Below are 12,719 nucleotides of genomic sequence, written 5' to 3' on the forward strand. Positions count from 1 at the left end.
AAAATTACCAAAGGTCCCGTCACCTGTGATCTCAGCTGCCTGGAGCCCTGATGTAAGCGATTCATAGGGGGACGAATGGAAGCCGCGGCAGAACCTCCTTCCAGCACCTGCAGAAGCTGGCTCGCTGGCCTGTGTCTGGGGAAGGATCATGGCTTCCGTTTCTCCTCCACCTTTCAAATCTCGCGGGAATGGCTCTCATTCGTGGACTCGAAACTAGAACCCTGCCGCAAGAGAATCTGGGAAATGTAGTCTTTAGGTTTCCTGCTTCTGTGGATACAGGAAGAGTTCAGGGGGCAGGGATGGTGCTGAGTGCTAACAGTCAGCAACCAGCACAAAATACATTTGGAAATTACAAAAAACATACAACTCAAAGAGCCCCGTGAGATGTGAAGGAGAATACATCCGTGAACTTCCTTTGACAAGTAAAATGTACCATGCAAATATAAGGTGTTGCTGGAGAGGGTTCAGAATCGTGGGCGAGACATTTCAAGGAAACAATTCAGTTTTTATTTTTTAAAAAAACAGGTAATTGACACAATTATTTTTTGTTTTAATTTTCTGAATAATTATTTCCAAACTCTTGTTTTAAGTGAGTGAATGTATTTATGTGCATTTGTCAGAGAGTGCCTGTTTGTTGTGTGATGGGTTCACATATGCAATTTTATGTTTTCTCTGTGTTTGTATGAATCTGAGTGAGGAAGCCTCTGTGTGTGCGTGTGTGTGTGTGTTTGCATGTTGGAGTGTCTCTGTATATGTGTGTATACATATACAGTGTATATGCATGTATTTGTGAATCTGTGTGTGTGCGGGTTGCATGTCGGATTGTCTCTATGTATTTGTGTACACATACTGTGTATATGCGTGTATTTATGAATCTCTGTTCATGTCTGAGTCCACTCCAAATTTTAGTGAGGATGTGAGAATTGGCCTTTCTCAGCACATGGATAAGCACCATAATTGAGCTTCTTTTCTCTCCTTTCTGTCGGCCACACAATCTGCTTTCTTGCCCCAGGAGCGGCTCTTTGGCACCAGGGAGCAAAGGGTTACGATTTGTCATTACAGAGAGAAACTAAAGAAGCTGGGAATAGAATACAGAGAGGGTCCTTTTTTTTTTTTAATTTAATTTTATTTTTTTGGCTGCGTTGGGTCTTTGTTGCTGTGTGCAGGCTTTCTCTAGTTGCGGTGAGTGGGGGCTTCTCACTGCAGTGGCTTCTCTTGTTGCGGAGCACCGGCTCTAGGTGCGCGGGCTTCAGTAGTTGTGGCACGCAGGCTCTAGAGGGCAGGCTCAGTAGCTGTGGCGTTGAGCCACGGGTTTAGTTGCTCCACGGCATATGGGATCTTCCTGGACCAGGGATCAAACCTATGTGCCCAGCATTGGCAGACAGATTCTTAACCACTGCACCACCAGGGAAGTCCCCAGAGAGGGTCTTTGATTGAGCTTGGTGAGCTTTCCAAAGGGGAGGTTTTATAGCACAGTCATGTCAATAAAGGAGTGGAGCTCTGTGCGTGTGCATGTGAGTGTGTGTGTCATGCGTGCACACAGACCTGGGCTCAGGCTGGGGACCATGCTAATAAAGTCTATCAGAACATCTGTCCTAACTATTCCTGCAATGCCTTCAGATTCCAGACTAGGCCCCTTCTTCTCCCTCCTGATTCCTCTCACCCTCTCTCCCACATCCAGTTCTATATCTCAAACAGCTCTCTGTCTACAATAATCTCCCCAACCCCACTGCCTTGCCCTCGTGCATTTCTGCTCATGACCATGGCAACAGCCTCTTCAGCGTCTCCTCCCTTCTACCTTCAAATCATTCTTTTACTTGAGAAAATTCATGTTTTCTGCATATAAACTGCACTCCTATTTTATTCCTCCATTCCTCACTGGGTGTAGAAATGAGTCCAGAAGTCAAATGGCTTCCACAAGGAACCCCACTATTGCATTACTGCAGTGAGCTGAAACTTGCAATTCATGTCTTTTAATTAGATAAGCTGCTAATTGAGCAGGGGCAGCCCAACCTGATTTGAGTCTTGATACAGTGATTTGAGCCCTAATTACAAGGAGAAGAGGCATCATGATTCCTAATCTAGTCTTATCCCTGTTCACAGGAGGCTGCAGCTGCCATGGGAGGGAACATTCTGGACTGTAAGATGGGTCTTCAGTGGCTGGGGCTGAACCAAGCCCTGTGGGAGGACAGGTCTCCCCATTAAAGATGTTTTTCTGCATGGGACTGGTCTTGGCTTTTTTTACTTCACAAGTGAATCTGGAAAGGACAGGATTTCATCCTCCCAGAGCAGTAGAAAGTCACCCTGCTTTTGAAGCAGCTTCTGAATCATTCTAAATCATTCAGAAAAGCAATTGCCTCCCACCATTTTGCAAGGGCCTTGCTTCTTCCTTCCCTCTGTTCCTCTCTTTGTACCAGGCCCTTAATTATGAATTAGCTCCATGAGGTTTAGCTGTCTGACATGATCTTCACTGTATCTCTAGCACTGAGAGCCTTGCACAGGATTGATATTCAGTATTTTGTCATTGTATGAACATTCCAGATACTCATTGACACTGTTGTTGACCCCAAGTAAACAGACTACCAGATATATCTCCAGCAAAGATGGGTTTGTTTGAGACCAGCAGAGAATTGTACTTCGAGGTCTGCAACCATGGAGAGCCACCTCCAAGTCCCCACACAACAAGGGAAGGAGAACGCTTTTATAGAGGGGAAAAGGAAGTTGGGAGGGCTACAGTAAACAGAGAGTCCATGGTTTTTCATTGGCTGAGTTGTTGCTAGGATAGAAGAGTCTTCGTCCTGTTGGGTTCGGCTGTCATGGCAGGGCATGAGAGTTCCCCCTTCTGGTCTTCTGGTCTCTTGACTCTATTTAATTGAGGTTTCTGTTTGTTAATTTCACACTGGGATACAAAGATGAATCCGACATAGATCCTGCTTTATAGAGGACGGAGACAAGGAAACCAGCAATTAAAATACAGCCAGGCAAGGGCAATGTGAGAGGTGAACACAATGCGATAAGGGAGCCTAGAGGAGTAGAATCTGACTCTCCTGCAGTCAGCAAATATTTCCTGGATGAGGAGATGACCAAGCCGAGTCTTAAAGGTTGTGGTAGTTTAGGTGGAAAAATGGGGGAAAAGCATTCTAGGTACAGAGAATAGCTTGGGCAAAGTTGTGAAGGAAGCATAAGTACCAGGATGTGTTTAGGGAATTGTAAAACGTTTGGAGTGGCTGGAACATAGGGATGAGGAGGCAAGTGGTGGGATGTAGGGCTGGAAGGTCTGGTCCTGGGGGCAGGGCTGCAGTGTGTGACTGCAGGCAGTTCACTTTATGAGGACACGTGCCAAGGCGCGGAGGGGCTGAAACACAGCTCTGGCTCCACCTGGTAAGCATGTGCTTATAGCTACATCCTCCCAGATGAGGCTCTACTTCTAATTTACAAAAAAGCTCCTGTGGGCCAGCAGTGTCTCTGTGGAGGGCCTTGCAGATCTTGCTAAGAGTGCACCTCTACTGGGGGCAGTGGTTTTCAAATTTTGCGTGTTGGAATCACCTGGAGGGCTTGTTAAGACAGAGACAGTGAGGCCCCACCCTTAGGGTTTCTGATTTAGTAGGTCTGGGGTGAAGCCTGTGAATATGCATTTCTTATATATTTCAAGTGATGCTAATGCTGCTGGTCCAGGAGCCGCACTCCAGGAATTACTGATTTGGGTAATAGGAAGCCACTGGACAGGGTTAGGTAGCAGAAGCAGAGCCAGGGCTCCAGGTAAGAGGGATCTGTTTTCTGAGATTAGGGTTCTGGTATCCCTTGAGAACCAGTTAGGGCAGCTGAATATATCAAGGACAGTGGATATACAGTATTCCCCATCTTGTCCTGCCAGGTGAAGTTTAATGGCTCTGTTCATTCAAGTAGGACTTCTATTCAAGGGGCTCCCTGTTTAAGAAGTTTTTGCCCACAGATGATTTAAGGAGTGGCCATATCATTACAAGAAGCTCACCCCTAGGGCTTTTACTTAGTGATCTCCCAAATGATTTAAATATTTGTTTACACTTTATTAATTACTCTCTGGAGAAGCTGGGCACCAGAGACACCTAAAGCCACCAACTAAAAGATGAGTCGTACCTGGTGATAAAGCTTCTTTGGAAACTCTTATTAGTTCAATAAATACTTGACTTTAAAAGTATAATGTGTGTGTGTGTGTGTGTGTGTGTGTGTGTGTGTGTGTGTGTTTGGAGAAGGTGTAAGGGAAGGAAGGACATGGAACCACAATGTGTCAGGACCTCACACACATTAGTAAATGTGCACTGAATAAAGATGGAGTGGATGGAGCCCAGTGATGGAGACTCCTGGGAGAGGCTGAGTGAGGGAATCTGGGCTGACAGGAAGCTGTCAGGTGGTATCTGGTTCTGGGCTAGGGTTTGGAACTTGGCTTGGGAAGCCAGAACTTCCTGGAGCCCAGTCCTCTGTTGTGGCCCCCGAACATCCTAATAAGATGTCCTTGCACACGGAGAGAGAATGGTGGTACCCTTCCTTCCTTTGGGGGCTCAGGCCCAGCCTGCCCTCATGTTGGGGACTGGAGATGAGAGGTGGTGGGGGTAGAGGGAGTCCATCTTTATTCTCTGGTTAGCATAGTCTCCAGGATAAATTAGCTTTGGACAGGGGTAGGGAGAGTGGCTGCTGGGAAGAGCAGCCAACCTGATTATCTTCAGCCTATTTCTAACCTCAGCCCCAGCCTTTCCTGAGAGCCAGGGCAACACAGGTGCAGTGAGATCTCTCTTAACCACTGATTTAGGTTGCCCGTTAGGGAGCCTGGCTGAAGGGCTGCCATCCCCAACTAGCTCAACTGTTTCCAAACTGAGCCTGTCAGCAGTGTTATTGGGAGAAGGAAAGCCTTGTCAAAGGAAGCCAGATTCTGCCTCTAGATGTCAAGGAGAAAAGGAGACGGGAGGATGAGGAGGAGAGTCCTCTCAGAGGCTGCAATCAAGATCAGGTTGTTCTTAATTAAGACAGCTCCAGGCAGTACCTTTCCATAATTCCCCATTAAAGGGTCCTGCTGTATGAGTCACGGCAGGAGTATAGTTCCTCAAGTCAGCACTATTCTGTGCCTGAGGCTCCTCAAATCAAAAAGCCAATCCATCTCAATCACCCAGGCTTTCTGGGCCTCTGGGATGTCATTGACCCTGTGCCAGATACCGTGCCCAGCCTAGAGAGGGACACAGCCATACATATGGCTTTAGTCCCTGCCCACCCCCCCCCCCCGCAACCAAGGCAAAAGCCCCAGCTAGACCCTGACCTTAGAGGAGGAATAGGGATTCAGAAGCACTTGGGTGTGAGGCTACTCCAGGTGGGCTTGATCCTTCCTGTGATGACTGGGAGGTAGCATGGGACAGAGGGGAGCCTAATAGATTTGGAGACGGAAGGTCTGAGTTTCATTCATTTAGCAAAACTTTGTTGTCTCATGGCAACCTCCCACAAAGTAGGGAACAATCTGCAAGGTAGCGGAAGGATGGTTCCTCACAAGACTGCCTATCTTGGCGATGTTCTTGGGAGGATGCCAGGGTGTTCTCCAAAGATATAGGTCAGACCGTGGAGAAGCCTTGGCTGTGTGGCCCATGTGGAAATGTTCAAGGTCATTGTGCTGCCATGGCAGAGCTGCTCCTTTACAAAATGCTTTTGAAAACTTTCCTGAAATAGATACTTAGAAATAGATACTAATAGATACTTAGTCATACTAAAAGTGACTCAGCAAGAACCAGGAAACTTGACTAGACCTATAACTATGAAATGAACTAGAAATAATACTTAATAATCTAATTCAAAAGCTACCAGGTTTAGATGTTTTTAGAGGAGAGTTGTAGGAAACCTTCAAAAATCAGATAATCCCTCTTAAACTAATTCACATAATACAGAAAGCAAGAAAGCTACCATTTGTGAGCTATTTAACAAAAAACAGACATGGATAAAATAAGAAACAAATTATGGAGTAATCTATCTTATTAACATAAATGCAAAAATTTTAGGTAAACCAGTTGTAGTAAGAAAAATAATACACCCAAGTAGGATTTATCTCTGGAATTCAAATGTTCAATATGAGAGAATACGTTGATGTAATATACCTCATTAACAAATTAAAAGAAAATTCATATGATTTTCTTAATACAGAAAATCATTATGTATAAGTTTATATATAATTTATTATTACATATAATAGAGTACATATCATTTATAATATATATTACTAATATATTGTTGTCATTTATTATTAAAATTATTAGAAAGTTAGAAGAAAATTGTCATGATCTGAGGTAGTGTATCAAAAACCCAAAATGCACATGCGAAAGCAGGCCTAAGATAATTTTGGAGAAGAAGCAGGTTTGGGCGGGAGGTGGTAGGATGATTCTCTACCAAATATCCAGACTTTTGATAAAAACTGTGTGTTATTGGGAGAGCAACAGAGAAATAGACAATAGGAGAGCCCAGAAACAACCCATGTAAACATGGAGTCTTGAAGCACGGCAGATGTGGCATTATAAATTGGTGAAGAAGGAGAGACTATCAATAAACAAATTAGTTATTTATATGGAAAAATACAATTATATCCGTACCTTCTACCAAATGCAAAAATATATTCCAGATAGGTTAAAGATATAAATTGAAAAGCAAACCTGTAAAACTTTTGGAAGAAAATAAAAGAGAATATCTTTAAGGCTTTTTGGTTAGGAAGGACTATCTTAAGTAGATTATAGAAAGCAAAACCAGAAAAAGATCGACGATGTTGACCACCTTAAAACTGAAAGCTGAACCATAAATCAAATGAAATGACAAGACCTAGACTGGGAGAAGATTTTCTTCAGTCCAAGTTGAATTAACATTCAGTATACCAAAAAGACTCGTTTAAATCAGTAAGAAAAAGAAAAAGCCAGAAAATCAGGAAAAGAATACGAGCAGGCAACTTATAGATGAAGAAACTTATAGACCAATAAACATGTAGAAAGATGTTCCTGACTGAGCCCGTGAGCCACAACTACTGAGCCTGCATGTCTGGAGCCTGTGCTCCGCAACAAGAGAGGCCGCGATAGTGAGAGGCCCGCGCACCGCGATGAAGAGTGGCCCCCACTTGCCGCAACTAGAGAAAGCCCTCGCACAGAAACGAAGACCCAACACAGCCAAAAAATAAATAAATAAATAAATAAAAATTAAAATTAAAAAAAAAAAAGAAAGATGCTCCTGCTCATCCTCACTGGCAAAAGTTTTGAAGCAAATCACATCAAGTTTTAGAGAGAATGTGGGGAAGTGGGATCTCATACACAGATCTGTGAGGGTGCAGATGAATGTAGCTCCTTTGGGGAGCAATTTACAGACTGTAAAATTGAAGATGCATGTTGTATCAGCCAGTGTTCTGGCTGGAAACAGGTGGCACACTCCAGTGTATAATTTGAGGAGAGTTTAATAATGGGGCTATTTAGAAAGTTAGGGACAAGATGCCGGAAAAGCACAAGGAATAGTGCACTCCCCAGGAACTAGTGTTAGTGGGAACTTACCACACCCAGGCCTGAAAGGGAAAGATGAGGGAGCTGTTATTGGAATCTGGAGACAGAGATGGCCTTGAGGAGAAGTCAACCTGCGACCTCTAATGGAGGGACCTAGCCAGCCAGCTGCAATCCCATAGGGAGGGCTCTAGGGAAATAAAAACCATGACTCACTTTCCTCCCCCCTCCAATCTCCCATTGGTCCTCTCCATTGGACAAACACAACATGAGGCAGAAGGCAAGGAGCCTGGTGATTAGTCCACATAATTCAGCTTCCTGGGCTCTAGAGAAGGAATGAAAAGGGTGGAGGGTAGTATCTGGAAGGGTGAACAAAAGATCGTTAATCACACTTCTGCCCTTTGACCAGCTATTCCACTCCTAGGAACATACCTGAGACAAGTTCATACACTTGTGCACAGGAGGTGTATGCCAAGTTGTCTGTTATAGCACTGTTAAGAAGAATACTAGAGGGACTTCCCTGGTGGTCCAGTGGTAAAGAATCCACCTTCCAATGCAGGGGACATGGGTTTGATCCCTGGTCAGGGAGCTAAGATCCCACATGCCACAGGGCAACTAAGCCCGCACACCACGACTACTGAATTCGCGCATCTCACCTAGAGAGCCCGCGTGCCGCAAACTGCGTAGCCCAAGTGCCCTGGAACCCCGTGCACCACGACTAGAGAGAAGCCTGTGTGCCACAACAAAAGATTCTGCACACCTCAACAAAGACCTAATGCAGCCAAAACAAAACAAAACAAAATAAATGAAAAAAAGAATACTAGAGAAAAAGTGGAAACAACCAAATTGTCCCCCGTTAAGTTGTTACATAACTGTGTTGTATAAACTGTGGTTTATTCATAAGATGAAATGTCATACCGCAATTAAAATGGATGAACTAGAGATACACGTATCAATTCTGTAAATCTCAAAAAGATAATATTGAGTGGATTTGCGATTTGGGACAACACGGATAAACCTGGAGGACATTATGCTAAATGAAATAAGGCAAGACACAGAAGGACAAAGGCATGATACCACCTATATGAGGTATTTAAAATAGTCAAACTCATGGAAGCAGGGAGTAGAATGATGGTTGCCAGGGGCTGGAGGCTGAGGGAAACAGGGAGGTTTGTGTCAAAGGACACAAAGTTTCAGTTATGCAAGATGGATAAATCCTAGAGAACTACTGAGTAGCATGAGCCTGTAGTCAACAACACTGTACTTTTGGAAGTGACAGATATATTTATGCATCGACTGTGGTGATGGTTTCACGGATATATACTTATTTCCAAACTCATCAACTTGTATACATTAAATATTTACAGCTTTTTGTTATGTCAATGATAATAGTTAAAAAAACAAACAAACAAACAAAATAAACAGTGGGCTTCCCTGGTGGCGCAGTGGTTGAGAATCTGCCTGCCAATGCAGGGCACACGGGTTCGAGGCCTGGTCCAGGAGGATCCCACATGCCGCGGAGCAACTGGGCCCGTGAGCCACAATTACTGAGCCTGCGCGTCTGGAGCCCGTGCTCCGCAACAAGAGAGGCCGCAATAGTGAGAGGCCCGTGCACCGCGATGAAGAGTGGTCCCCACTTGCCACAACTAGAGAAAGCCCTCGCACAGAAACGAAGACCCAACACAGCCATAAATAAATAAATAAATAAATAATTAATTAAAAAAAAAAACAGTAACAGTCATTTATTTTGCTGCGGAGTCTGGGATTAGACAGGGTTCCGTGAGGCAGTCCTTTCTCCATCTCTCACAGTGGTGGTAAGGGCTGGGGTCACATGGAAAGTTCTTCTCAGTCTGAGGTAGGGGCTGAAAACATTCAAGCAGGTGGACCTGAAACAAGAGGGGCTCTTCAGGCGCCTCTCTCCCTTTCCCTGTGCTCTTTGCCTGGTGGCCTCAGGGTAGCTGAAATTCTTACTGGTGAAAGGCTTCAAAGCGTCCCAAGAGAAACTGGCAAAGGTGCATGACCTTTTCTCACACGGCCTCTGAAGCCACAGAGGGTCACGCCTTGCCACATTCAACTCAGTGCCCTGTGGCAGTCACAAAGACTATGAAAATGAACACAGTTAATGTACTTGAAGCTTTCCAAGCCAGTGCTTGGCATAGAGTAAGTCTAGGTGGGTTAAAAAAAAAAAAAAAAAGAATACACAGGGATTCCTGAATTTTCTAGCTGGGGATTTTAGTGCTTACAAATAGACACGTATGCTCTAACTGGTCCATGGATGGGAACTTTCCTGTCTCCGCAGACTCCATCTGCTGTTGCTGTGTATGTCTTTCTCTTCACTGCCCTTCTGCCCTTTCCTTCTTCACCTCCACATGGATATGCCAATAATCTGTGTCTCATAGCTACGTACCATCAAAGATTTGAACCTTGAACCTTCCTTTGAACTCATTCTTTCAGTCATTCGGCAATCACTGTTGGAGCGCCTGCTATGAGCAGGTCGCTGTTAGAGGACCTGGAGAGACAGTGAAGACAGAATCTGGGTCTTCTGCCAGCATCTGAGCAAGCGGAGGCCAGCTTGTTAGCTTGTAGGCAGGGGAAAGCTCAGATCCTTCACAGTTCTTGACACCACGCAGGTGGATGTGTGTTGTTCTGTAAGGAACCACAGGATGTGTGTGCACGCACACGTGTGTGTGTGAGTGTGTGGTGGATGGATGGTGGGACCCAGAGGAAGGACAATGGTCATAGCATGAGGATATGTGTATATATTTAGCGAAGGGGCCAGCGGAGGAGGCACTATGCGAAAAAAGACATTTGAGCTGGATCTCAAAAGGCGAGTAGGAGTTTTCCAGGCAGACTCTGTAGGGAAGGGCATTTTCGGCAGAGGAATAGAATGTGCAAAGGCCCAGAGGAATGTTTGGGGAAACTGGGCAGTCTGACAAGAGCAGATAAAGAGGCAGCTCCAGGAATCCTGCCCAGAATTCCCAAGTTACCCACACACAGGTGGCCTTTGGCAACCTCATATGGTGCCATGGAGCTTTGAAGTCAGATGGAACTGAGTTTGAGTCAGACCTTGCACTTGGGTCCTCTGTGACATAAGAGAAAACCATTCTCTGAGCTATAATTTCCTCCTCTTTAAAATGGGATAATAATATCTTCCTCACAGAGGTAGATAGAGATGAAATGAAATGATGTATGGGAAAGCACTTGGCATTATGCCTGGCCTGTTGTGGGTACATGAAAATAGTAATTACTACTCTCCTATAGGGCTGCTCCAAGGTGTGTGTGCACACACATGAATACAGGAGGATAACAGGTGCCTCACAGAGAGGTATACATGGCAATTCCCTTTCCCCCTTATTGTCTAATACCTTCCTTAATGGGAGGCAAATTAATGTGGAGTAAAGACAAACCAGGGTCCCAATTACAGCTCTGCCACTTACCACCTGTATCATTCTGGCAAATTACATCCCTTCTCTGAACCTTCATTTTATTATCTGTAAAATGGGAGGTATTAAGTCCTAACTCATGGTATGAGGGTTGAAAGGGGATAATACATCAGAAGTACCTGGCATAGTTTTTAGGAGCTCAGAAACTATGACTGTGATGTGAAATTGCTTTGTACAGCATAAAGCACTGTACAGTGTAAGAGGTTATTATTTTATTAAGGCAAAATTCAAGGATCCAAAGGTTAGTAGCTATTTCAAGCCAAGGTTTCATTTTTCTGCTGACTCTTTGTTGTTGGGGATGGAGTCGTGGAAAAACTATGCCTTCATTTCCTGTACTATCTGGTGACTGACATTGTTCCTCACACCCTGCGGCCATCAGGCAAGCCACAAAGCAGCCCAACCAATGTCACAACAAAATGCAAGGTTGTGTCTTGACGTCCAGGGGAAAGAACATGTTTGTAATTGTGTGAAATGTGATGGAACAAGAAACATGGACAGTATGGTAAACAAGTTAAATTGACTGTGAAACCTACATAATGATTCTAAGACAGCTTAAAATTTGAGATTTGAAAATATTCTATAAAAAACAATAAGAAAATTGTGAGCGCCATCTTGTGGAGAGATCTCTATTAAAACATCGTATTGGAGAATCACTTCCTCTATGTAGAACCTCTAAAAAGGCAGACAGCACCCATCCATCCATCCATCCATCCATCCATCCATCCATCCATCCATCCATCCATCCACTTTCCCATACATCTATCCATTCATCCACCTAATAATCCATTCGATTATTTTTTCATTTGTTTGAATGCTTTCTATGCTTTGGTCCGGGGATGCCAGGACCCTGCTTGGAAGGAGCCTACAGAGGGTGATGGCAGATATGGGCAAACCAACAGTTCTGGGAACCTTAATGGAGGGCACTTAATTCAGTTCTTGTTGTCGTTGAGGTGCAGGAGACAAGCAGGGCAGGCTTCTTGATGGAAGCGGCACCTAAACTGACATCTGAAGGATGAGGTTCTAGGTGAGAAGAGGAGAGCCCTAGAGTCCTAAATTGGGCTACTTTTTCTGTGCTGCCCTCCTGTCCCCACCTTAGTAGTGATGACAAATTGGAGTGTGTCCAGCAGACAGTGGTCAGTGTGGTGAGAAGACATTTAAAGAAGCTGGGGAAGAGCTGCGAAATGAAGTGCCTGACAAGTTGGACAGATTCTGTTACATAAGATGAATGCCACCTATTAATATTAGAAGGTATTAATAGCTGCTATTATGTTGAGTTCTTCATTTAATAGAATTCGTTATCCTCACATCAGCAGAGCTGTGTTATTATGGGCCATTGGTCAAGATGTGGGAATGGCCTCATTACATGTGGCTGGACACATAATAATGTTCTGCATCAGGAATCTACCTCTATTACCTGTTACAGGTTGTTAACTGATAAATGTATTATGGAAAAAAGGCTCAGCACCAAACTGGTTAAATCGGCCAGTGCTTGGCCCACACTTGAAGGATGGATGGCCCTTTAGCCATCATCCTCCATCCCTTTGCAGACTCCTGGAATTAATGCTGAGCAGAACTTTTTGCCTTAGCAAAGCAAGCAGGAGTCTCAGCAGACGTGAGCAGGGCCTGCTATCTTCAGACAGAACGAGTGCTCTTCAGCTCAGCACAGTCCCCACCATGCTCAATCGTCTCTGGACTTTAAACTGTGCATCCGTTATCTTTTGCATCACCTTTACACTATTGCTCTCCTTATGATAGAGAAGTATTTCCTTACACCCACATCTTTAGTAACACTAAT

General features: G+C 44.4%; 1 long non-coding RNA gene across 1 annotated transcript in view; it reads right to left on the minus strand.

The window, feature by feature from the left end:
• Positions 1-11,639, minus strand: part of LOC309668398 — a 79,187-nt gene extending 67,548 nt beyond the window's left edge. The window contains exon 1 of the long non-coding RNA XR_014268208.1: positions 24-11,639. This is a non-coding gene — a long non-coding RNA (uncharacterized lncRNA). The remainder of the gene's footprint in view (positions 1-23) is intronic.
• Between the last annotated feature and the right edge of the window lie 1,080 nt (positions 11,640-12,719).

This window comes from Balaenoptera physalus (assembly GCF_965194825.1).
Source record: "Balaenoptera physalus genome assembly, chromosome: 10".
Lineage (NCBI taxonomy): Eukaryota > Metazoa > Chordata > Mammalia > Artiodactyla > Balaenopteridae > Balaenoptera > Balaenoptera physalus.